At 39.6% G+C, this 26,219-nt stretch overlaps 1 protein-coding gene across 1 annotated transcript in view; it reads right to left on the reverse strand.

Moving 5' to 3' along the window:
• The window catches only part of zmp:0000001301, a 51,421-nt gene extending 33,601 nt beyond the window's left edge, over window positions 1-17,820 (reverse strand). The window contains exon 1 of the mRNA XM_020532851.2: window positions 17,775-17,820. The gene's annotated coding sequence lies outside the window, so the exon portion shown is untranslated. The remainder of the gene's footprint in view (window positions 1-17,774) is intronic.
• Between the last annotated feature and the right edge of the window lie 8,399 nt (window positions 17,821-26,219).

Raw genomic sequence — 26,219 nt, forward strand, 5'->3', positions numbered from 1 at the left:
CAACTACACCTCTTACCTGTCCAAGGCCAATTCCATGGTTCCTATGCCAAAATTCATCCCCTTAAGTAAACTGTTTCTCTCACTTAGCGAAGTCTTGTGTCTGTCATTGGCATTCCTGATGCTGTTTCACCCTCCCCACCAGGTCGGGGAAGATCTGATTTAACCTGGTGTGGAGTCTTATCCCCATTAGCAACTCTGCTGAAGCTGTTCCTGTAGTTGCATGAAGGATGGTCCTATAATCAAATAGAAATGAGGACAGTTTGGTATCTAGTGAAACTCTAGGTTGTTTCTTTAACCCTACCTTCAAAGCTTGGACTGCTCTTTCTGCCAGGCCATTGGATGATGGATGGTATGGAGCTGTCCTTATACATTGAATACCATTCAACTTTAGGAAGTACTAAAATTCCCTGCTGGTAAACGATGGCCTATTGTCTGTGACCAACACTTCCAGGATTCTGTATATTGCAAAAGAGGTGCACAGTTTTCCATTGTCATCCCCATGTTTGATAGATGAATTCTACTCAGGTTCAGTCACTTAGAGCAGGAGTCCACGATGATTAAGAATTTTGAGCCCATGAAAGGACCTGAATAGTTGACCTGTAAGAGAGTCCAAGGCTTACCCAGTCATTCGTACAAATGTGGGGGAGCTCCTGCCAGTAACTTTTGTCCTTGTTGACACTCTGGGCACTGCCCCTCCAATGCGAATATGTCTGCATTCAATTCTGGCCACCAGATATATCTTCATTTTGGAAACCACTAGATGACCTGGTGGAGTTCAGCAGCAGCCTTTGCTTGGCATAATCACTCACATGATCTCGTTTTTCCAGGTCCAAAACGGTTTCAATTCTGGTTAGGACGGCCCTTTGGTTTTCCCCATCACCAACAGCTGTTTCAGTTTTGCCCGAACCGGAAATTTCTGTGTGCAAAGTCTGATATTGTCAGCTGTGACTGGAAGCGTGTCCAGAAAATTTAAAACCATTACAGACTCTTCCAGTGATGATACCACTGGTGGTGTATCTGCTAGCGGGAGGTGGCTCAACACATCCCGATTTGCTACTTGGCCTCCCAGATGGTGTTCCAACTTGTAATTATATGCACTTAGTATTAGAGCCCACTGCTGAATTCTGCCTAAAGCTGTGGGCAGAACTGCTTTGTCCTCTTTAAGCAGACCTGGCAGGGGTTTGTGGTTTGTTATTATTAGAAATTTTTGTCCATAAAGGCATTGGTGGAAGTTCCTGACTTCAAATATGACCGCCAAACCTTATTTCTCTACCCGGGCATACTTGCGCTGTGCATTAGCCAAAGTCCTGGCTGCACACGTAATTGGCCATTCCTATCCGTTGGATCACTTATGAGCTTATACTACCCTGATGCCAAAGGGGAGGCATTGCATGTCAATACCAGATCTCTCTTGGGATCATAATATGCCAACACCTTACAGTATGATAGCTGTTTCTTCACTTCCTTGGAAGTTGTGGCTTGGCTGACCATTTCCAAAGCTGACCCATTTTTAAGAGTTGATGCGAAGGTATATGAACTTTCCTGATAATTCACCAGCCCAAGGAAAGGCCTAAGCTCCAGTACAGAAACGGGAGCCAGGGCGCCTTTGTTTATCGTCTCCTTCTCTTCCAACTCATGTAACCCGATCTATTTGACTCTGTAGCCTATGTACGTCACTTGGGGTGCCTGGAACATACATTTTCCCTTCTAAGGCATGCAGCTACCTGGGAGAAACAGCAAAGGACCAAGTCCAAGTTCTCGATGTGCTCCTTATTAGTCTTCCCTATTATTAGCATGTCATCTAGATAAATGACAACTTGGGGTAAACCTTGTAAAATGTTCTCCATCATCCACTGAAAAATTGCAAATGCTGACAGTACCCCAAATGGCAGTTTCATAAACAGGTACAAACTCTTATGGGTATTAATTGTAGCATACTTCTGGGAATTCTCATCTGACCATAATTGCAAGTATGCATGCGCCATGTCCAGCTTCATAAAGGACAGCACCCCCTGCCAGCTTTGCATATAAATTCTCCATGAGAGAGATGGGTATTTATCCAGCTGTGTTTACCATTTGTTTAACATCTCCATAACAGTGAATCAACCCATCAGGCTTCACAATTAGTATGCCAGCACTGCCCATTCTGCAAACTGGACTAGTTTGATGATTCCTTCATTTTCCAGCCTTCTGATTTCTGCCTCTACTTGCCCAAAAGGCAAATGACACTGGGAAGTCCTTGCAGAATCGTGGAACTGCTTCCTGGACAACATGCAAATTAGCCTTGTCACCTCTGATAGCTCTTAGACCTTCCTGAAAAACTTCGGGTATTTAATTAGAGCTTTTCTCAGGCAGCCATTTTCTAAATGAAAAATGTTGACCCAATCAGGGTGAATTCCTCTCAACCAATTTTGCCCCATCAAGCTTGGGCCCAAGTCTTTTATTAGAATCAGTGGTAACTGAACCAGCTGCTTCTCATAAGAGACTAGACCCGAAGTTATACCTTTAATCTGTAAAAATTCTCTGGTATAGGTTCTCAGTATAGTTGAGGTCTTACGCAAATTTAAGGGTTGGAGTCCAGAGCAAATTTTGTTAACGACTAGTTCTGTGATCACTGGTACCCACATCCAGATGACCTTTTTAACCATACATTTATTTTGATTGATTTTGATCTCAATGTTGCTATTTAACTGTTCCAAACCAGATGCAGGTGGACTTTCCAGGATGTGGGCTCTCCTGGACACCAGTCTATGAGTTCTCTTAATCAATTTAGTTCCAGTTGGACGCTTTTGCTGTCTCGAGTCCGCATACAACGGCAGCAACTACAATGGCTTGCTGGCCCGGATCCTGAAGGAAATTTTAACCAATCAGCCGAAGCTTGGCTTTGTTTTGGGGTTTTGCTGTGGGTCGACCTAGAGTCCCTCTTCCCTCTGTTCTATTGCCCTTGTGCACTTTGTATTGTATGATCTGCCTGTACTGCATGCAAAACAAAATGTTTCACTGTACCTAGGCACACGTTACAATAAGAAAACAAATCATATCAAATCAATTGTCTTCATTCTTGTGGTGATCCCCAGACTCAGTCAGACTGGCAAGGGTGTCTATTTCCATCAAATACCTTGCAACTCATTTCCTCCACTTGGCACATTTTCCAATGATAAAGCCAATTGTAGTGCCTGTTTGAAGTCCAGTTGGGCTTCAGCTACTACACGTTTTTGCATAGTTACATCAATAATCTCACATACCAAACTGCCTCTCAGCATCTCATTAAGGATTAAACCAAAGTCGCATGCCTCTGCCAGTCATCTTAACCTAGTCAAAAATCCTAATATGGATTACTAAACTGCTGAGTAAAACTGATCTCAGAATTAGAGGAGACTTGGGGTCATACTATTCCTTAACTAAGTCTGTCAACTCTTGAAAGGTTTTAGTATCTGGTACCTCAGGGAAAGTTAGGGTCCTAATAACCGAAAAAGCTGCAGGTCCACAAATTGTCAGGAGTATTACTCGTTACTTTACCTGAAATATTACACATTCTTTCCACATACTGGGCCCAGTCCTCGATGGCAGGATTAAATGATTCAGTCTTCCCAAATAATGGCATGATGCCAGAAATGCTTACCCGAACTCAAAGACAACTATTGCAAGCGAAGTTATTCATGGGGTGTGGTTTTCTCTTGTCACCACTGAAATAACTCCACAGCCTGCCACCCCACCACCAAATCACCCTTTATTTACACACGGAGAGTCCTTGATACTGATCCAGCTCCCTCGGAGCCAGCTCTCAGATGAACAGGATATTTAACATGCTTATTCCTATCTGTCAACCAGGGCTCCCTGATTGGACCAGATTAATAGCCCCAATCAGGATACTGATATACTGTGAGGTCCACCTGGCTGACCTTGTTACAATCATTGCAAGGACATGTATTTATGGTTTTTTTTAAAAAAATACATTTACCTGAGTGGGTTATAGTAATAAACTTATCTCCCTAACTGAGGAATGCTTGTTTGGCTCAGTTGCTACAAAGCTGTCCATAATTTCAAATTGGCCAAGCAGTGTCCTATCTTAAAACTTTAGAAAGACTTGTTGCTGTTAAATGGGGAATAGGCAAAGAGGAAAACTGGTGACCTTTCCTGATCTCATCATAATAATATTCATGAGGATCTGTGGTTTCTGCACATCAAATCACAATATAATGAGAAAGGTTTAGATTGTTAAAATGTTTGCTATTGCAGACTGGTTTGTCAAATTAGCAAGAAAGTTGGAAGTTTCCTTTCTATTCTGATGCTCTTAATTTTAAAGTTATCTGAGCAATATCAACAATAGGCAGCCATGAGTTAAATGATATATCACTGCAAGAAATATTAGCATTCAATCAACTTCAGGCATTTTCTCCTCTTTTCTCTTTGCCTTACAGGACTGAAATTTGAACTCTACAGTTGCTCTAAAAAGTAATGACTGATGAGCAAAGAAAAGAGAAAGATTGTTCTGCTAGTGGACTTCATAAGTTTCAAAATTTGATGGTATAAATTAACTTCTGAAATTTCACAAATACCATTGCTGAGTATCAAGGTCCTGCATCTAATCTTGCTGAGGCTGACAAAATTCTCTGGCAGGTTCCAAAGAAGGAAGCAAGAAATGTTGACACATAAGACAGATAATTAGCCACACAAAATGCAAAAGACAGAGAAGAAGTGATAAACCACCACATGTTCATTCTCTCTCTCCCTCCCCACTAAAGAAAATCATCAAGAACCCTGCTTTTCCACCCACGGGAAATGACATAATTGTGCATGATTTAGCAGCAACTAGTGAGAGCTTACAGTTCTGGTAAACATACCAATTACTTGCCTAATAATCTCAGTGTTGATTTTCCTTCAGACTTTTGATGCTTTAAATTTGTAGACTGCTCATGATTTCAGGAAACCCAATTCCCTCTCCAACCCTGGCTGTTGCATAATCAGTTCATTAATCAGTTCATTCAATTGAAATTGAAATGAATATTGATATTACAATGATTATTAAAATATTGACGCAGACCTTCTGGTCTCTGGACAGTTACTGACTGGACATACCTCAAAGATATGCATAACAATCCCTCAGAAATTCCAATGGATATTACCTGGCAAGTTAAAACTTTTAGTGGACAATTCCCCAGTGCAAATGTCTCAGACTCTGTGTTACCACCCTTCCTAGCTGCTATCATACCACTCTATCCAGTTACGGCACTCACATTCATTTATTAACAGCCTGAAAATCCATACAAATGTCCCAAAAGCCTTCCAGTGTGTTAGTGAGTGAAGAATTATGAGAATATGGCAGCTAGTGCTGTTAACGAGAAAGAGGGCATGATTTGGCTCCCTCTGGCCATCCTTGTTGTGGGGGTGCCGGCATTGGACAAGGTCAGAAGTCACACGACACCTAGTTATAGTCCAACAGGTTTATTTGAAATCACAAGCTTTCTGAATGCTGCTCCTTTGTCAGGTGAAGTGAAGAAATGCATAGAGCCACTGAATTTATAGGTAGAGAGATCAATCCAGATAATCCAAAACTGTACAAACTAATTAAGGTAGAGAGATCATAACAAATTATCAAGGTGATGTTGTCAAAACAGGACAGTAAAGAAGATTTTACAAATGCAGAACAGTGCGATGGGATTACACGCATTTAAAGTTTTGGCAAAGACTTGTACCTCGGTTTGTGGATGAGGTTGTTGACTTGCTCGCCGAGCTGGCTTGTTTTTGCTCAGACGTTTCGTCACCATGCTAGGTGGCATCATCAGTGGAGCTTCCGATGAAGTGATGTTATTCTACTCCGCTTGGAATTTATACTGTCCGGTCTGTTATGGTGAGTACTGTCATTTCCGATTTTGATCTGTTATGGGTTTGTATATGGGTCCAATTCTATATGTTTGTTGATTGAAGTGTGGGTGGAGAACCATGCCTCTAGGAATTCCCATGTGTGGGATGACATGCAGCATGACATGAACCCAAGATCACAATTGAGGCCGTCTTCATGGGTATGGGTCCTCCAAGGTGGCCTTCGAGATGCATAACAATGCAGAATCGCAGAGCAGAAACTGATAGCCAAGTTCCATACCCATGAAGATGGCCTCAGCTATGATCTTGGTTTCATGTCACGCTACATGTAACTCCATCATACTGTTCTGTATTTGTAAAATCTTCTTTACTGTCCTGTTTAACACCATCACCTTGATTACTTGTTATTATCTCGCTACCTTAATTAGTTATACAGTTTTGAATTACTTATTAGTTTGGTTAGACCCTCGGCGTGCGACTCTTATATCTAACATGTTATTCCAGCTATTTGGTTTGTCTCCAGCACCACCTTATTTTGAATTTTTTATAATTATCTCTCTGCCTTGTTTAATTGGAATATAGGCCATCCCCTTCACTTACTATTCAACTGTTGACACTTTTCTCAAACCATCTGACACTTTTAATCACCTGCCGAGAGTTATTATTCAGCCTATAGACACTCCACTCACACCGTATGTAACATCTTTTGATCTCTCTGCCCATTGATCCCTCTACCTATAAATTCTGTACCTGTATGCTTTTCTTCACTTCACCTGACAAAGGGACAGCACTTCAAAAGCTTGTGATTTCAAATAAACCTGTTGGGCTATAACCTGGTGTCGTATGACTTCTGACCGTGACCTTCCTATATTGCAAAGAAGGACTCCAATTTCAGTTGCATGCTGCATTTCTGAACTGGCAGGATTCAGAAGTCCTGGCCAGAAATGCAGAACCTGGTTGTACAGGTTCTGGTATAATCTGACAATGATTGCTGTTCCTGGAAAATATGCATTATTGGCACCATTATTTTATAGTGCTAAATTTAATAACTAAACAATTTTAAGAAAACCTTTATGTACATTTTTCTAACCAAAGACAATATTCCACTTTATCATAGACATCTTTTTCATTTTGAGGTTAGACATTTTCCCTCTATTCTCCTGATCCTCTGTTCCCACTTCCCAAGTGAGAGGAATTTTCACTTGCTGTAAAACATATTCAAAGTCTAGTTTTGCAGTTTTAGTTCTAGTTTTCTGATAAATATTATATCCAGCCTCTCAAAATTGACCGTACTTGGCCTGTCACCAATTTTTAATCTATAAAATCACATCCAAACAAGACATATTGCTCTTGGCAGACATGGGCTGGTACTTAAATATGACAATGCCCCCAATCCCAGATTCTCCACAGAGGTCATTTTAGGCAATTCTTTCTCCCAACATGCAATACTTTACATGCATTTCATTTGCCATTGTTCTAACAATTGGCAGAGTTTGTCTAATTCATTCTCTAAATTCTGAACTGCCTTTCATAGCTGGAATCATAGAATGGTTTCAGCACAGAAAGAGATCATTCAGTCCAATTGGTGCTAGTTCTTTAAAGGGGCAATTGACTTAAACCCACTCAGTTGCCTTTTTCCCATATCCCTGCAACATCTTCCTTTTACAGATAAATCCCACTTATATTGACTCTGGCTTCACCACACTTTCAGGGAGAACATTCCAGATTCTAACCACTTGCTGTGTGAAAATGTTTTCCCTCTTGTCACCATTGCTTCTTTTGTTAATCACCTTAAATCTGTATTTTGGCTGAAACCTTTGGTTCTTGATCCATGCATCTATGGGAACACTTTGTCTTGTCTGCTCTATCCAGACCCCTCAGCATTTTAAGTATCTCTACTGAATCTCCTCTCAGCCTTCTTTTGTCTGATGAGAACAGGCACAAATTCTCTAATAAGATGAAAGCAAAATACTGGGGTTGCTGGAGTCATGAAATTAAAAGGTATGGAAATATTCCGTGGGTTCAGGAGTATCTGCGGAGGGAGGAGTAGAATTAATGGTTCAATATGATCTCTTCAGAACAGAACTTCTGCAATCTTTTAATGTAAGCTTTTTTCTATGCTTCCTTGAGTATCAACATTTGTTGCTCATCCTTAATTGTCCTTGAAAAGATATTGATGAGCCATTTTTTGAATCATTTCAGCCTGGTCTATTATGGTTATGTTAGGAAAGGTTTCCAAGATTTCGATCCTGTGATAGTGAAGGAACGGTGTTATAGTTTCCATGTCAGGACAGTGTGTGGTTTGGAGAGGACTTTGCAGATGTTCTTAAATATCTGCTGCTCTTGTCCTTCTAGGCAGTAGAGATTGCTAGTTTGAAAGGAGTTGGTGAAGGAGCCTTGGCAAAATGCTGTGTTGAATCTTGCACATAGTACACACTGCTGCCACCTTGTGTTGGTGGTGGAGGAGTGAGTGTTTAAGGTGATAAGTCAGGTGTCTAATGAGCAGACTTCAAGATCTTCCAGTGTTGCTGGAGCCACACTCATCCCTACAAAGATTGATTTACAACTCCTGATTTTTAAAGTAAGTTCCCAATCTTGGGAATGATTCATATAAATCTGTTCTGCCACCTCTTGAATGCCTTCATATCCTTTCTGAAGGGCGCTAAAGAACTAGTTGCAGTGAACCAGCATTTTATTCAAAGTTTAACATAACTGCGATTGTTGACTTGCTCGACAAGTTGGTAAACTTGTTCGCAAACGTTTCGTCACCTTACTAGGCAACATCATTGTGCCTCCGGTGCAGCATCGGTGTTCTGTCCTGCTTGCTATTCACATGTCTCGATTTGCTGGGGTGGGTGGCATCACTTCCAGATTTGTTTCTTAGTGGTTGATATATGGGGTCCAGCTCTACATGTTTGTTAATGGAGTTCCAGTTTGAGTGCCATCCCTCCAGAAATTCTCATGTGTGTCTTTGCTTGGCTTGCCCTAGGATAGCTACATTGTCCCAGTCGATATGGTGTCCCTCTTTGTCAATGTGTATTGAAATGAGTGATAGTTGGTCATGTCTCTTGGTAGCTAAGATAACAAGGTGTAGAGCTGGATGAACACAGCAGGCCAAGCAGCATCAGAGGAGCAGGAAGGTTGACGTTTCGGGCCTAGACCCTTCTTCAGAAAGAAGGGTCTGAAGAAGGGTCTGAAGAAAGGTCTAGGCCGGAAACATCAGCCTTCCTGCTCCTCTGATGCTGCTTAGCCTGCTGTGATCATCCAGCCCTACACCTTGTTATCTCAGATTCTCCAGCATCTGCAGTTCCTACTATCTTTTGGTAGCTACTTGGTGTTCGTGAATTCTGACGGATAGTTTCCTTCCAGTTTGCCCTATATAATGTTTTTAGCAGTCCTTGCATGGTATCTTGTAAATAATGTTGGTTCTGTTAGTTATGGTTGTTGGATCCTTTATTCCTGTCAGTAGCTGTCGTAGTGTAGCTGTCGGTTTGTGGACTACCATGATTCCTAGGGGACAAAGTAATCTGGTGGTCATTTCAAATATGTCCTTAATGTATGGTAGGGTGACCCGTGTCTCTGAATGTGTGGTGTCTTCTTGTTGTGGTCTGTTGTGTAGGTATCAGCGGACTACGCTTTTCGGGTAACCGTTGTTTCCAAAGATGCTGTATAGATGTTCTTCCTCAGCTTTGCATAGCTCCTGGATGCTGCAGTGTGTTGTGGCTCACTTGAATAGTGTTTCAATGCAGCTCTGTTTGTGGGTATTGGGATGATTGCTATTGTAGTCGAGTACCTGTTCCATATGGGTGGCCTTCCTGTGTACTCTGGTCTGGAGCTCAACGTTGGCCATACGTTCAACCATTACATCCAGGAAGGGAAGTCTGTTGTTGTTCTCCTCTTCCCTGGTGAATTTTATGCCAGTGAGGATGTTGATTATGAGTAGATGGGTTTCCTCCAGTTTAGAGTGATTGATAATCACAAAAGTGTCATCCACATAGCAGATCCATAGTTTTGGTTGGCTGGTGGGAAGGGCTGTCCATTCCAGTCCTTGCATTACAGCTTCTGCTAGTAATCCTGATATCAGTGATTCCATGGATCTTCTGTTGATTTATCCATATACCTTGCCTTTGAAGGTGAAGTGGGTTCTGCTGATGTTGGTGTATGGTGTACCTAGTATGATGACGAAACATTTGCGAACAAGAGTTAGCTCCTTGAGCCCGATGTGACTCTTCAAAATTTGAGATGTCTCGTGAGTTTTGTCGCTTGTCAAGTTGTTTGTGAAAAGATCCCAATCTTTGTTGCTTATTTTATAAGATTCAAATGTAGGGTAACGTTCAGCTAGACAGTTCCCTTGCAAAGACATTCAGCTTAGGGGGTTGCTAGCTGCTTCAAGGAAACCAGCAGTAAACTTTTTTTAAAAAAAATATTCCCCTCTAGTTGCCCTGAGAAGGTGATTTCCCTTCTTAAACATCTGCAGCCCATGTGGTAAAGGTCTTCCAGCAATACTGTATGGTGGGGAGTGGCACAATAACAGCTTGGCGAGCAAGTCAACAATTCAAGATACAAATCTTTTCAAAAACCTTTCAGGTAACTTCCTTGCTGTTGTATGCTGTGCCTTTAATAATAAAGCCCAGCATCCTTCATCTCTTTCAATTTGTCCTGACACTTCAATTGATTTGTGGATGAAAACAACCAGGTCTCGTCTACTTCTGCACTCCCTTTAAAATTGCAACCATCATTTGATATCTGCTTTCTTCTTACTAAAATGCTTCACATTGCACTGCTGTACATCAATTTCTGCTTGGCATTGGTTCATCTATTCTACTAACGTAATAAAAGCAGTACAAGTAGTAATAATGCAAACCAATTCCATAAAAGAGCAGGTTTGTTAAATATGATGAATTTTAAAAAGGTCAAAAATGAACGTGCATTTATTATGCATCTTTCAAAAGATGCCAAAAATCTGATTTGTTTTATTTATTGTCACGTGTATTTATTACAAATACAGTGAGAAGTGTTGTTTAGTGTTGCCATTCTCTAGCTCCATCTTACAACACAGATAATAAACCAAAATATAGAGTATATAACTAAAAGAAATCATTAAAGTTCAATTTATAGTCTTATCTCAATAAATTTAGGTGGCCTTTGGAACAACTAACATTTCTAGCTCAGCATGGATCTGGGTTTCTTGCTTCATTGTCAGTAAATTACTTTGTAAAATATTGTTACTATTGTCATATAGTTTCAAAATGTAAGCTATTGATATGAACAAAAAGCAAATGCTGGGTGGACACCACGCCATTAAGCAACCTACTCAATAATATTCCTCATCTAGGCATAGCTAATCGAACAACTACAGCATTTGCTGTTTTCTAACCTTTAATTTATTTTTATTCTTACCGTAACATGAGATTTGAACACATGGGTGGCCCAAAGATAATGAAGCAGGTTCTTTATTCCACTGGCATCAGGTCATTTCAAGCATAAGGGGAAATAAGGTTAAAGACAGAAGACACAGTATTTACTTAGAATTATGCCTATGATTTATATTTGGTTGAGGAAATTTTCAGCTGTCTGATCCTTGAACCCAAGGGCTTCATTTCCCTCATATGAGCCTCTTTTGATCTCAGCAATGCGCTCATTGACCTGGCCATTTCCAGTAAAGGAAATGGTGAACCCAAAGAGATGTTTGATGGTGAATACTGGGGTAAAATAAAGCAAAGAACCTGTAAATGCTGGAAATCTGAAAGTACTCGGATAAAATCGCTAAAAATCAATAAAATTGATAAAATCTTCAAAGAAAATATAGTGTGGTGAATGGCCTGTGGATGATTATGGAGTGCTCTAATAAGGATAAACCAGCTCCAGAAGGTACTCAGGCTGCTTTTGTTTATTCTCAGGAAACATGGTGTACAATCTAAGCTTGAATCATTCACACTATCTATTACCCTCTGGATGACAGAGGGTGGTTCAACTTAAGACAGTGCTATTGGAGTAATTCTCCATATTCCTGTCATTTGGCTTAAGAAAGGCTGACATAAGCAATAACCACTCTTTTCTGACCTTGAAGCTGAGACAGCATCACTCCTAAGCTAAGGAAGTTGTTGTCAGGTTTCAGAGTAAAAAGGAGATAGGAATCTTAGTAGTTGACAACAGGTGATGAGACAGGCTTTAACTTGAAGGTAAAAAAGGATACTTCACATTCTGGGGTCCAAACTCCCTGTGATGCTTGGTGAAGTATCATATCTTGTAAACCGTTCCCAATGACTCCTGCAGTATTTGCTGATTTCCACAGCAAATTGTGGAGTGGGGCAACAAACTGTGCAAAGCCTTGCCCAAATCTTAAGCTAGACCAAGGAACCCATCTAGTTCCCTTAGTCTTAGTCCAGTTTGAACTTACTCATCATCAGGAGTAATGCCTTTGTTGGTAACAAAGTGCCCAAAATACTGTACTTTTGGATAGAAAAATTGACACTTCTCAGGTTTGACTTTCAAGCCAACTGCAACAAGCAAGTTACGATAGTGTCTAGTCTTTCAAGTGTAAACTTAAATGACAAACTGAAGATGAATAAATCAATTAGATACAAAAGGAGGGACTGGAAATTAAGGTCATAAAAAGCTTTATCCATCACAAGTATGAAGTTGGCAGAGAAATTACTGAGCCATAACATCACTCTCATTGATTCATAAAGCCAATCAGTTCTTGTTCAGAATGTCTTCTTTTCATTGTCTTATTCAGCAATGGGTAGCTGCTTTTAACTGGGGCCAAACTGAGAAAGCAGACATACTTTGCACTTTTGAGAATTTAGAATGTTTCCTCAATCCAAAGCACAGGGCAAGCATTGATATGTACCTTTGCATTGAATGCCCAATAACCGACAAGAGTCCTCAATTTTTCATCTTTCTTCTGCACAAGTACTATGGGGAGGTGAACAGGTTTCATGACTCTTGGATGGCACCTTACTTCTGAAGGTAGTCCCAGACTTTCTTCCAGTGATGGGGTGCGATCCGGCAGTAAGGATTCTTACCAGATGGCCATCTTGAGTCACAATCTTGTGGTTTACCAGGTCACACCCTTCTTGCCAAATTTCACGCTCACTTTAGGGCAAGTCCCTATTGCTCTACTTGAGACTGAGATTTTTCCTAAAGGAACGCATCCTCACCTCAGTGGGCAGCCCAATTAGTTTAACATCTAGTTAGAAGGGAAGGCCATTGTACTGCATGGTTTTTTGTTAATGGCTTCAATAGTATTTGAAGAATCAAGTACCTGATGATGTTGCTGTCCTGTTACAATTGCTTTGAACTTGCACCTTTCTTCAAGCATCAACAGTAAATTATTTATGTTTGTTCAGAGTTTCTTTCAGGAAGATTTGATAGGCGTAGAGGCAGTGACCAGTTGCACAGCTTTTCAGCTAGGCTAGCTTTAACAAAATCATGTTCTGTACTTATGCATCAACATCAGCCTATGGATTGGTCAATACTTTCACATGGCTGTTGGCAGTATGACATGAACTCAAGCCAAAGTATTTTGAAGTTGACTTGGATCTGAAGTTTATCCTGTCTAGATTTATGTGGTCATCATCTGAAATGCTGGAGAAATTTAATTATTTTCAATCGTTTACTCCAGAAACCAATAAACAGTTTGACAGCCTGTCTCTTTTTGTCACAATCTGTTATCTATGAAATGAAGATTTATTCTCTCATTAAATACTTAAAGTTTGGACAGAATTCACTTGAATGAGAGTGTATTTACAGATTTTTGCTTTCTATCCTACTCTGCTTCTTCCTGCTCATTTAAGTTGCCAGCAGAAAAGGATTCTGTGCTGCAGTGTAAAGCTTTTGTTATCTTTTTGCTTCTGTTGGCTTCTCTCTTTTCTTCTCTTATTGCTGTTTTAGAGATTGCAACTTTAAAACGAGCAGCCTAGTTTTAAATGACATCTAAGATGGAGGCGAAAGGGTAGGAAGTGTTCCGGCATCATCTGCTTCTGATTTCTTGGCCTGCCACATCCTTCATCGATTTATTTTTTCCCATTTTTTATTTTGAACATTTTACCTTCTTTTGGTGGCTTCGGTGGAGGAGGGATTATTTGTGGCAGTGATGGTGGTTCCTCATGGCAATTGCGACCACACCCGGTGATGGTCAGCTTTGGTGCCTTCAACGGCACAGCCCGGGATCACATCGGTCCAGATCGGCACAATGGGGTCGTTTTGGTCTGGCATCCAGTGGTCTGCGATTCTTTTGGGCAGCTTCTGCAATGCCAATACCGGGATTGCTGAGACTTCGGGATTCTGCGGAGTCTTACAGCCCAAGAATCTAGCAAAAAGGATGGCTGGTTTCAGCAATGAGATTGGTCCTTTGGGCGGCTTCTGCTGAGCTTTGTGGCCCTGGATTGCAGCAGCCAGATGCGGATGGACTGCTTCAGTGGCAGCTTTTGGCCCAGTATGCCAGCAGCTCAGCGTAGCGATCTTCTTCTTCAGTGACAGCTTTGTCAGCTTTCTACAGCGGTACTGTCTTTTCCTGAACCCAGGAACTGTGAAGTGAACGACGATGGACTTTGTCTTAAATTTTTTTTCTTATCCATGCCTTCTGTTACTAAGATAGGTGCCGTGGTATGGTGACTTAAACATTTTTCGCTGTATTCATTTTTTGCAGGTGGTGTTTGCTTTATGGTTTTCTACACATTAGTCCATACAACACATACTACAGAGAGACTGGCTCATATTGAGTCAGATATCTAGATGCTTATTAACAATTATCAATATTAATATGATGTCTTAGATTTACATATGCAGTGTGGCTTAAATGCTTAGTTAGATTATGGTTACGTTGTATATACAGTTGACTGGCTGATTGCAACTGGCCAGCAAGCTGTCTATCACCTGAATGTACAGAGAATAAGATGTTGTCATGCTTTTAAGACATCTGTCCAATGATACAGCACAGTGGACCCTTTCCTTCCACAAGGATAACCACTAACTACATAGAATTACATTGTATCAAACATGCAACACAGAAATAGGCCATTAATTTCATCTAATCTGTGCTGATATTTATATTGCACATCAGCCTCCCTCTTCTAGCTATCTCATCTCAGCCTTTCAGTATATTTTTCTATTCACTTTTCTGTCAAGTACACATCCAAGCTATTTGCACCATATGTGGCTAACCAAGTAAGTTAATGATGTAAAAAGACTGGGAAATCTTTAGAAACCAGCATAGGTTGCTAAAAGAATGACTAAAAATAAAAGCAATGATACATATTAAAATGGAGAAATTACAGTATGACCTAAAGTTAGCAAGAAATACAAAACAACAGTAAAAGCAATTAAAAACCGCATAAAAGGAAAAGTATAAAGAAAGGTTGAGACCTGGAGAATAATAATAGAAACAGGAAATGGCAGAAATTTGGACAAATATTTTATATCTCTCTTCACAGTAAAAGACACTAAAAAGCATCTCAGGAATAGTAGAAAATGATAAGGCAAATGTGAGGGAAGAACTTAAAATAATCCCAACCACTAGAGAAAAAAGTACTGAAAAAAACTAATGTGATTAAGGACTGACACATTCCCTGGACCTGATGGCTTGCAACCTTGGATCTTAAAAGCAGTGGCTATAGTGATAATGCACATTTCAATGGTTATAATTTTTCAAATTCCCTAGATTCTAGGAATATGATGGCAGATTAGAAAACTATAAATGTAACCCTCTATTGAAGATTGGAGATGGAAACTATTGTTCAGTTTAGCATGACATCTCTCACTTGAAAATGTTATAGAATCCATTATTAAGGAAGCAGCAACAGGTCAATTAAAAAACTAAAATAATAAAATTGGTCAGAATCAACATGGCTTTGTGCAAGAGAAATCATGTTTGACAAATATACTAGAATTCTTTGATGATGTAACAAGCAGGGTAGAAGCTGTGGAACCAGAAAATATAGCGTATTTGGATGTCAAAAAAACATCAATTTATTGCCACATGAAAGGTTACTACAAAGGATAAAATTTTGAGGAGTGATATATTAACATGGATAGAGGATTAGCTAATAAACAGGAAACAAAGAGTGTGATAACAGGATCATTTTCAACCCGAGAAACTGTAATTCTTGTAACTGATGGCATGCCACAGGATCCAATGCTAAGGTTTTATTTATTTATAATCTGTATTATTGATTTAGTTGAAGGGACCAACTATATGAAAGTTAAATTTGCTCGTGATACTAAAATAGATAGGAAAGCAAGTTGTGAGGAGGACATAAAGAGTCTGCAAAGGGATATAGATAGATAGATAGGTCATGTGAGTAGGCAAAATTTAGTAAGGGAATATAATGTGAAGAAAATATGAAGTTGTCCACTTTGACAGGAAGAATGGGGGTGCAGGGTGGGGTGCATGGTCAGGCAGCAAAGTGGAATAAAGGCTACAATCATATCAATCCTAATCTAATTGAAGGATGGAGCAGGCTCAGGTGTCAGATGGCCTTTTCCTGCTCTTGTTTCTTATGATCTTAAATTTATTTCCAATAGTAGTGAGTTTCATATTGTAACGACTTTGCTAGAAAAGAAAATTTCCCGAATGGATTTAATAGCAACTAACCTAAATTTATTACAGCCAAATTTGGATTTTCCCATAACTAGAAATATTGGGCTGCATTTGACATGCACCTGGTGTGTGGCAAAATGGCAAGTAAAACAGGTCAGACGATTAGCCAACACCTTCCTGCTCACCCACACATTACGCTAACTAGGCAGGCACTGAAAGTAAGGTGCACTTAGGATTTTAGCAAATCTATTGATCTGAGTAATATAATTTTCATGCAAAAATATGGCTGACATGGGCAGTTGGCCAGGTGTGGGTAGGTTATGTTTAAAGGCCTACATGAGAAAATGCAAAAAGAGGGCACATAATTTGTGGGGGGGAGCATCTGGATGTATGCTCTCCCACCTCTTCCTTTCATGCCAACTGTAATCAACCCCTCAACTACTCCCCAAGCTGTGGGATTGCTTTAAGGCCGAGAACTCAAGATTTAACTTCTCTGGTCAGCCAGTACTCAGGTCTGGCACTGCCAAGTGTGATGGACCTGCTAGCTCTCCATGATAGGACATCTTCCTGAGTGTAGGGGTACAAGTCATGCATTAAGCAATTTGCTGCTCACTACAGTGCGTCATGGTTGTGTGACAGACTTTCTCAGTGCAAACCAGTTTCCAGCTAACGTTTCTTCTGGCTAAGTGAGCAAACCACCTACCCTCCCCCTCCCATAAAAAGCAGCTCATTATCACCATCTAACCTATCCAGCTGATTTATAATTTTAAAGAAGGTCTCATCTAAGTTTTCCCTTTTCAAAAATTAAAAAAAGTTACCCTAAACTGTCCAATCTTCCCTTGCTGCCAAAATCTTTCATTTCTGATAACAGTTTTATGAATTTTTTGTGCATTTTGTTCACTGTTTTTATGGCATTCTCATTGAATAGAAACCAGAGCTGTGCATGGAACACTCTTGGTAATCTTTGAAGTCCTTGAGAGTTTTGACAAAAAGGCTCACCTTCTTCCATAATTTGCACATGGTAAACAGTGCCTGTCTTCTCTGCTGCTTTGCAGTAAAATTGAAGTTGGTGCAATGGTGCCGATCCAATTTACTTTAATTTTTCCTATACTGCTATAGAATTTGAGCAGGTGATACAAAAGAGTAAATTAACATCTTTTTGTTTAATTTTCTTTCCTCACTTAAGAGAGGACATCGGGTTACTGCTCATTGTTGTTTTAAGTAATACAGCAGAGCTGAGTGTATAAGGCCCTAAGGGATAACTTCTGTTTCCCATGATGTGGAGTGCCATGACCCAGCTAGGACAAAATGGATTAATAAAGTGCAAAGGAGGGGAATTTTTTTATTGAGCTTTTATTCTTTAGTTGAGAGATCAGAAGACAATTTAAGTGAAATTAAAAGCACTAACCTGTAACCGACTTCATTGATTCCAAATTCCGAGAGAATCTCTTTCATTACTGAAATTTAAAAGAAAATCAGTTTTCATACAGGCTAATTTTTTTTAAAAATCAAAATGCCAGTGTGGTCTAAAGCAAGAATGATTGAGAGTGTATTATGAGGTGTAATTCATTATGCAGAGGAGCTAAAATAATGCACAAATTACAATAGCGTTTACAGAGTGTTCCAAGACTCAAATGTGTTACGCTCTCAAACACAATTAAAGACTTTTGAGCCAGACTTTTGCCGAGTCAGGTTGATTCAGGAGCCCTTGAAAATGGCAGGCTGGTCCCAAATCCAAGACTCTTGACCCAGTTCTCAGGTTTTGCAAATTTCAAGAGTTCCCTTTAAGAGTGTGGACTCATTCAGGTTGCAAACAAATGGAACAGCTAATTTGAGTGGATCCTGGAGGTAGTGGCAACCAGCAAGTAGGGACATAGTTGCCTCTCAGAAAGATGCTATCAGTGGCAATAACATGGCCAGCATCAAATGACAGCTCAATCAGCTGACCTGGAGCTTGATGAGTACTCTAAAGACTTCCTGACGCAGACCATATGTAGCAGTCCCACAGGTTCTTTCTGAGGGTCGGGGATGGAGAGAAACTGCAAGTCTAAAAGTTGAGCACAGGCAGACGTAACACACCAGAAGGCACAGGGAGCAGCCTCAAGTTCAGCAGTCAGACAGCAGGAGAGGCCATGCCAAGTTGGCACCAACTGGGCCAGATAAACAATGGATCTCACCACACTTTAACAAGTTTACAGACTGTAATGACTTGCAAACATTAAAGCGATAATTTACAATGTTTACAGGGAAATTTTAAATAAGTATTAATTTTACAATGATTGTTTACACAAGTCAAGTAGTTTCAAGTACCTTGCAGTTTCAGGTATTGAAACTTTAAAGGGTCCGAATAATTGATATTTTTATTGCCATTTAGTGAATAGAACTTTTTTAAATGAAGTGTATTTAACATAGTAGAAAATCACAAACAATTCCTTGCTTAAGAGTTCTTTTTATACATGCTACTGTCACTATAGGATTAATTGCTTCAATACAGTGCATAAGTTGCCAAGTCCTCCCAAACCATGGGGCTCATTAGAGAAAAACAACTGGTGGTGGTTTAACCTGAGGGTCACCACACCTCAGGGGAGGGGAGAGATTGAGAAGGAGAGTCCTTCATTGTAATCTCAGCCAGTGTAGGAATTAAACCCACGCTGTTGGCATCACTCTGCGTCATAAACTGACCTTCCAGCCATCTGAGCCAACCCCACAGTAGAGGGTATAGTAAGTGAATGGACCTGGAAGTGCTATACCTTGCATGAGAGTATGAAGAGCTATGTGGAATGCAAAAAGGTATACACATCGGCATGCAGGCTTGTTGAATTATGGTTGGTGTTTGGGAGGGTCTGACATGGTCTGGGTAGTGCGTTGAGTTGTATGTGGGAAGTGAGGGGAAGATAAGAATGGAGTGCCTTTCATTTCTTTTATTGCATTTGGAATGAAGTCCCTTAGCACCAAGACAGGCATTTTAGATTGTCCAGCTCTGCAGTTGGTTGCCTTTGAACATTTTCTGGGGTCAGCTATTATGGTTCAGCCAGCACTTACACCACCCAGCAATGAAGATCCTGCTTCTGGAGTCAGTATTACCAGACATGAGGGCTTAGAGCTGGGAATTTTCCTGAGTCACAGGAACACAGAAACACAGAAACAGGATAGGGCCATTCAGGATTTTGAGCTTGCCTGTCATTAAATATGTTCATAGCTGATCGAACACTTTAGTGCCTTTTACACTCCCCATTCCCATGAACCTGTAAATCATTGTTATCAGAAATCTTCCAATCTCTACCATAAATATAGTCAAAGACTGAGCCACCACAGCCCCATGTGGTAGAGAATTCCAAAAGTTTTCAACCCCCTGAGCAAAATAATTTCGCTACATCTTGGAACTAAGTAACATTCCTGTTGCTTTTAGATTGCCCAACAGGGGAATCATCTTACCTGTATCTTGTCTACTCCTTTAAGCATTTTCTGAGGTTCAGTGAGATCATCTCCCATTCTTTGAAACTCTAGCAAGTACAGTCCAGTTTGCCCAATTTTTCTTGACAGAACAGTCCTGTCATCCTGGGAACAAGTTTGTTGAGTTCCACTGCACTCTCTCTAATATCTTTCCTGTGATAAGGAAACCAAAACTGCACAAAATAATCCAGGTGTGATCTAATAAAGCTGTTACGGAATTTAAACAAAATTTCACTATTCCTATATTCAATCCTCTTGTAATAAAGGCTAACATTCCGTTAGTTTTCCTAATATCTTATTGACTTTCCTGTTAGCCTTCAATGATTCATTTGACAAGGATATCTGGGTTCTTTTGTACCTCCACATGATCCTTGTAGTAGTTGACTAGATACAGCCAGCCAATGCCAGAATGGCCTATTTATTCCTACTCTTTGATTTCTGAATGTTGGGCAATCATTAATCCATGTCAATACATTACCTCCTATCCCACAGGTATTAATCTTTCTAAGCAGCCTCCTGTAGGCCATTTATCAAAAGCCTTCCGAAAATATAACTATACTACATCCATCAGCTCTCCTTTACCAGTTTTATTGGTAACATTTCCAAAAATCTCCAAGTTCATCAAATACCATTTCCCAATCACAAATCCATGCTGACTATGCTGAATCAAATCATTATCAACCAAGTATTTACTTATTCCATCTTTCATAGTAGATTCTAGCATTTTCCCTCCTGATCCAAGGTTGACAAGTTCTAAAGTGCTGTGTTTTTTTCTCTCAGTTCCTTCTTAAATAGTGGATGACATTTGCTACCTTCCAATCTGGAGGATTAATTCTAGAATTTATAACTTTGGAAGAAAACCATTGACTATTTCTGAAGCTACCTTCTTCAACTTTGGAATGTAGACTCTCAGTTCATGGGAACTTATCAATTAACAGTCCCATTAATTTCTCCAGTACAATCTTCTTATTGATGCTAATTTCCTTCAGCTCCTTAACATTTCGTGCCCAGTGACCCTTCCTCAGAACTGTTCTGAGGAAGGGTTACCAGACCCGGAACGTTACTCTTTTTTTTCCTTCACAGATGCTGGCAGACCTGCTGAGCTTTTCCAGCAACTTTGTTTTTGAGCTTGTCAATTAACCCTTTTTCACTACACAATATTAGAACTGAAATAGCATGTCCTCTATTTGGCTCCTCAACACGTTGCTCTAGAAAACTAATCCCTAAGATTCCAAAAACTTATCTTCCACAGCTTTAGTGATCAATTGGTTTATCTAGTCTAAATGCAGATTAAAACCACCCAAGTTACATGCTTTTGTCCATGTTCATGCTTCCCTCATTTCCTGATTAATGTCACACTCCCCATTACATTTTTATTTGTTGGCTTATAATTAACTTCAACTAACGTCTGACAACCAGTGCTGATTCTAAGCTCAACCCAAACAGTTTCCCAAACAGAAAAGAATTTTCTGAAGAAGGGTCTAGGCCCGAAACGTCAGCTTTCCTGCTCCTCTGATGTTGCTTGGCCTGCTGTGTTCATCCAGCTCTACACCTTGTTATCTCAGATTCTCCAGCATCTGCAGTTCATACTATCTCTGCTGACTGATATGCTGACTGAAGCATTAGGAACTTCTTAATTTTAGTGCATGCAATACAGTTCACTGTACCACTGATGCTGTTTGGTTAATGGGACGTGTAATACCTAAAAATGGTATCACTTGAATGAACGTGTAATCAGATGAAAACAAGACATTTAGAACTGCTAAAACAACACAGTCCTCATGTACCATTGAAATGGGGTACATTTATTTACTAAACCAATGGGAGATGTTTTATTTGTCTGAAACACATGGAAATACAGCTTACTAATCTCCAAACAAAGTAGCTGAGAAATGGAAATTGATAGCATTTCAGGGTGGTAAATATGGAGCTTGAGTTCCTTCTACATAATACGGCATTTATCTGAGGCCAGCAATTGTAGATGCAAGTTTGTAAGAATGTAGCTCCAAAATTGCACGACTTTAATCCAGCTGTGAAGCCTTGACCCTCAGGAACACAAGTCAGAAAATAGCAGATTTATAGTACTAATAATTTGAGGCATTAATCAGGAACCGCACAAAATAAATGTGCAGTTCTGTCCATAATCTTCATCTTTTTATTGAACAGGTGTCAGAGTTGGGGGACTGAGTATTGTACCACAATTTAAATTTATGTGCTAATCCATTTAGCATGGTGATTTTCTTTGTTTTATTTAACATCGTAGATGAGACTTAATTTTAGAAAATTGGCAACATCTTCCCGACACTGACCTTATCCACCCTCGGCATGCTCCATCCCAGGATTCCTAGTGAGCAAAGCTGCATGATATTGGGATGCAATTTCATATTCCAGTTCATTTTTATAGCCACTTACTGGAACAATGAAACTTACTTGGTTGTCTGTCAGATGGATTTATTAGCTTCATTGCTTTTATGTCATTAAATTCCTGCTCCTCATTAACTCCACCAAAAATGTAAAGCTGAAAGAAAAAGTATTTACTTTTCATTCGTAGATTTAACATGATGATGGCAGTCAAAAGCAATACATTTAATTCTAAATAAAAGCAGAAAATACTGGGTCTAAACATAAAACATTTTTCTTTTCAGCTGTTGGTCCATTTTTGTAGCAATTTTACTTTCCTCTCAGATTTCTACCATTTGTAGGTTTTATTGCTTATAATTTATTTGAAAACAGCTTGACTTAATTGTGATCCAGCTTCTGTTGATTTTCTTTTATTCATTGGCCAAAACATTTCTTAAACACTCTTGGATTTTTTGTGTGGAAAACAAATTAGAGAGTAAATTGCTGTTTCCAAGTAATTTGCTCCAAATATCAGTTAGTCCCTTTCAGTTCACAGACTGCTGTATCAACTTACATTGATGCTATGCCAGAGCAATATGCAGTCAATTCCTGTCTGCCTCTTCGTGACATCTGTTCCAAAGAAGATAAAGGTCCATAGAACTAACAAGCCACAAAACACCATCAAGCAAAAGAAAATGAGCTTATTCCTGAAATAAACAAGAATTCCCAAATTTACAGCGGTTTGTTTTGTTTTGTACAGGCTAATTAACTAGCTGATCTCAGAACCCACAAGGGTCCGACCATATCCAGGGCTAAATTAAATAACCCCTGAGTAATGTACAAATGTACCTGCACCTGCTCATTGCAATGTATGCAACATAAAACATTATCATTGGTGTCAGTTGGTGCACTTAAAAGCAAACCTGAACTATCTAAACTTAGTCAACACCTCTTAAAGGAGAATGCGTTGTGGCAGTCATGCAAGTAGTGGACCTTATCTGAGTAACATTGAAGAATGGCGTAACATAGGTGAGAGCGATGTCGGGGTTTTTGGGCCCTGACCTGAAAAGCCTTGGTGGAGGAGGTAGAAAGAAAATATGATTAAATCTGAGATTGATAAAATTTTGTTAACTAAAGTTATTAAGGGATATGAGGCTAAGGAAAGTATTTAAAATTATGATCTCACTGTATTGCCAAAGATGCTCAAAAAGCAAAATGTTCCTCCGTTCCTTGGTCTTATGATCCAAACACTCAAAAGGCAGTGGGAATTTATAGCCATGCAGGGCAATGCAAGTAAACAAACCTCAATCTAGTGCTGCGAGAGCATCAATGACCTCACACAAATGGTCAAGTCAGTCATTGCATCTTCAAATGTCATATCCCACAAACTGCACAATCAACTCACTACCAACAATTTCTTTCAATGATACCTAACATTGTTACACTCCACAATACCCTCGTAGACTTAGCACTGCTCCAAGCTCTGCAACCACATCTCACAACCTCTACACACTGCCAGTTATACAGTTATGACAGACACATATCCAAACAGATTGCAGGACACTCACTGACACACTTCCCTTTCACTTACACACAAGGTGGCGCACAACTGAAGGCATCAGGATCCAACTCAAAGGGGATAGACACAGCTTCACATCTTAATCCCAATGGAGCAGATAGTGCCATTGTAATTTGGATACCAGTTGAGGTCACAGTCATCACCAAGACTGAAACCATTGAAAATCATTTACCATTATAACGAATCCTCCTTTTACACCCTACATTTCCCTCATCATACATTTGTTTCTAATTTGCAAGCTGCAGATTATGTAATCATGTATCACTTACTTTCACAGCACTGCACATGGCTCCCTCTTTTCAAATAACTCAGAATTACAACCTGACCAGGTAATGGAAGAACATAAAGAACACAATGATAATGGAGATGCATTGTCACTTGATATCACACTCTCAATCATCAGATACCAAATTACATATAATTTAAAGGTTAACATTGAGGCACAAATTGTGCATGATTAAACAGTGGTGTCAGTGATGTGTAACCAGAACAGGGTGCATGGAGGTTAAGATGTACAAGAATTCTATAGATGATTGACTGAAGTATTTTAAAAGGCAGTCAACAGAAGAGACCTGTTGGGAATGCACAATGAAGCAAATTTTCTTGCATATGGAAGTGATTTCTTACTGTCCACACTTCTGCATTCACCATGATCCAACCTGCAGCACAGGATATCATTTCAGCTGTTTGCAACAAGCACAACAATCAGGGTACAGTGTTCAACAATAGGCATGATTCTGCAATTGGGCAACATTTGCTACATAGCCATGAGTGTGCAAAGAATTATGCTGAAAACCAATTTAGGACTGTCATTCAGGCTCACAACATACTGAAACTACATGTATTAATACACAGTGCCCTGTTCTTTGCAGACAGAAATAGCATGTACACACACTGCACCTATTTCAATGCAACAGAATTAGTGAGAGCTTAAGTTCTGCTTAATTTCTCAAGGCTTTAGCAGAATCAAACAGCCTTGTTTCAACATTTAAACAAAGCTTGGCAGTTAACTGTCAATCAAGTGGTGCACTCACCCTGGCAACATGTCTACCAATCAGAGTCCACTTGTCAACAAATCAGAATTCTCCCCTCATTTAGCAATACTTGCACTGATGTTGGTCAGTGAGCAGTTGATTTTGAGATGTTTAGTTTTGTAGGTCAGCTAGAAGTCCTTGCCCTGCTTCCTTTTTTTATTGTGGTTTCACTTGTATTCAGCAAAGAGATAAAACTTCCTCTTTTTTTTACCTGCAGCAGAGGGATGACCAGATATTTCCTCATCTGGGACTCCCAGTCCATACATCTTCACCCACTAGCACACACAGAAGAGTGTTGAAAGTGTTTTTTAACCTTTGTTCTATTATATTCTTGAAAGTATAGAACACAAACTTGATTATATTTCAGTTTCCGGAGCATTTATGCCCTTGAAGCCCTTTCTTCTGACGCTTCCTTGATACACGTCAGATGTGATATTCCACAGTCTCCCTCAAGGCAGCAGATAATTCACACAGACCTTCTAGACAGTCACTGAGTTACATTGCTCAGAACTTACATTCTTACATTTAATAAAACATCCATGTCGTACCTAAAAGTTCAAAATATCTGTAAATGATCTGGGGTTATGATCCATGGTTATGATACTTGCCCTGCATGATTCATTCTTATTTCATTACTAAAGTAAAAAAGAGCGAGCAACAGACATATTCACAAACATACTCCTTCTCTTAGTCTTGGTAAATATAATCTAATCAGTTCTAATTGGATCTCTCTAAGTTCCGGTCCAGGCATCTGCAATTCCATTTGATTTTCCAGCAATGTGGGTGATTTTTAGGCAGTATGTTTGAAGGAACAAACTCCAATAGAATAAGCTGACGTTTTGGGTTTTAAATATTTACATACACGTTTACAGGTTGTAGTCAGTATAAACTGTGGTCTTTCTGTAATGATTTTGCACGTACATCTCCAAATGTTTGAGAATGATTAATAAATTGATAATAACCTTATTTAACTATGGATTATCATCTCTGATGCTCGTTTATCTTTTTGGAAAGGTACCTGATTAGTCTCTTAATTTTGGAAAAATCTTCTAGAGGAGTACAATACCAACCTCAACGTCACTTGCATAGATGGCTATTTTAAAGCTTGTTTAAAGTTTGGAGCTGCAAGCACTGGTTTGTATGTTAAAATGGCCACTGCTTTACAAAAGCTGTGTGTCATTTCTCAGTCCAAGCTACATTTGTTTTTTTTTCAGTAGTAGCTCTATCATTGATATGGCTACTATGCTGAACTTTGTGATGGATTTTTAGTACAACCCACACATCCCTAAGAATCTCATAATTTAGCTTGCTCGGCTACTACCAAGGAAGTTTTATTTCTAACTTCCTCGAATCTTCTAAATTTGTAACAAAAAAAGGTTTCAGATAATGAGATCGGAGCATCTAACATTTGCAGTGCCACCTTAGCCTCCAGCGGCTAAGCTTGTGC

This window comes from Rhincodon typus, chromosome 3, assembly GCF_021869965.1.
Source record: "Rhincodon typus isolate 14 chromosome 3, sRhiTyp1.1, whole genome shotgun sequence".
Taxonomy (NCBI): domain Eukaryota; kingdom Metazoa; phylum Chordata; class Chondrichthyes; order Orectolobiformes; family Rhincodontidae; genus Rhincodon; species Rhincodon typus.